Source organism: Orycteropus afer, unplaced genomic scaffold (genome assembly GCF_000298275.1).
Source record: "Orycteropus afer afer isolate SDZICR_OR568_19922 unplaced genomic scaffold, OryAfe1.0 scaffold00551, whole genome shotgun sequence".
In the NCBI taxonomy this organism is placed as follows: Eukaryota; Metazoa; Chordata; class Mammalia; order Tubulidentata; family Orycteropodidae; genus Orycteropus; species Orycteropus afer.
The window spans coordinates 653,744-655,377 of NW_006922138.1; positions in this window are offsets into that span (position 1 = coordinate 653,744).

The window sequence follows — 1,634 nt, forward strand, 5'->3', positions numbered from 1 at the left end:
AGCATCACAGCTATCTGCAAGACACCACAATACAATGGTGAAAATGAAGGGCAAAGGCGAAAACAAATAAACAAGACTCTTTTTGTCCATTGAAACCTCCCCTCATGATACCTGGAGACAACATGGAGTCTAAAAGAGTATTATGAAGAGCTCTGACTGTGTGACCGTGCTTCCAAATTGTTGGCAGCAATTCTCTCCCTGGAGTGGGCTGGACACACTTTTCATGAGACTGTGATGCAGGCAGCTTCAGGTCAGTTCCACAGAAAGGACATTTGTATTCATTTCAGTCACAAGGAAGCTGCATAGCTGGAATAACAAAGAGGGAAATCAGGTCTTTTTAATTAGAGGAAAAGTTGAAAGCTTTTAATGTGGGAAGCCGGTAGCCAAGAATATGTCATCTTGGCTACTTAAGAGCTGTAATTGCTTGCCTCTTAGACCACCTACTGCTTGTAGGTTGACTTAATTGAATACAAAGCAATTTAAGATGCTGTTTCTGTCAATGATTAGAGAGAGAAACCACTCTAGGAACAAAGTCAACTTTAAGAACCCCTTTTTACTGAATCCAGTATTTATTTATTTGCAATGCACGTCTCTGTTCTTGCCTCCATTTATCACACTGTACTTTTATTTTTAATTTTTTTGTTGCTATCTGGGTGAAAGTTCACAGAGTAACTTAGTTTTCCATTCAACGATTCACACCCATTTTGTTTCATGACATTGACTACAGTTCCCACAATATGACAAAGTTCAGCTCACTTCTCTGTGTTTTCCTAATTCCATTTGTTCTTCTTTCCTATCCCTTCCTGCCTTGTCAGCTTTACCCCTGGACAAATGCTGCCCTTTTGATAGTGTACGGTTGGTTTTCCTAGGGAGTGGTATCTCCCTGGTGTTGGTGTTCACCTTATAGATCTATTGTTTGCCTGAAATTTGAGCCATGGTGGAGCTCAGTTCCAGGCTTGAAAGATGACCCAGGGCCAGTCTCAGGGATTCCATCGGTCTCTATTCAAAATGGAAGCCTGACCTACTTTATTATGTTGACTTTTGTTACACATGTTTCTCTCACTCTGTGTAAGACATGCCATCATGACCCCTTTCAGAGTGGTCAGCAATGCTAGTCAGGAGCCATTTAATTACTCTTATCTCAGAGTTATGGAGGCTGAGGTTCATGTGGTCTGTCAATCCTTTGGACGAATTGTTTCCATGTGTCTTTGATGTTTTGCACTCTTCTTTGCTCCAGATGGGGATAAACCAACAGTTGTACCTTAGATCATCAAAGTCACTACTCAGTTGCTGTTGTTAGGTGTTGTCGAATCACCTCTGACTCGTAGCCACCCCATGTACAACAGAACGAAACACTGCCTGGCCCTGAGCCATCCTCACAGTCTTTGCTGTGCTTGAGCCCATCATTGGAGTCACTGTGTCAGTCCATCTCATTGAGGTCTTCCCCTTTTCGCTGGCCTTCCACTTTACCAAGCATGATTTCTTTCTCCAGGCAATGGTCCCTTCTGACCATATGACCAAAATAGATGAGATTAAGTCTGCCCATTCTCATTTCTAAGAAGCAATCTGGCTGTCCTTCTTCCAGGACAGATTTGTTTATTCTTCTGGTGGTCCATGATATTTTCAGTATTCTT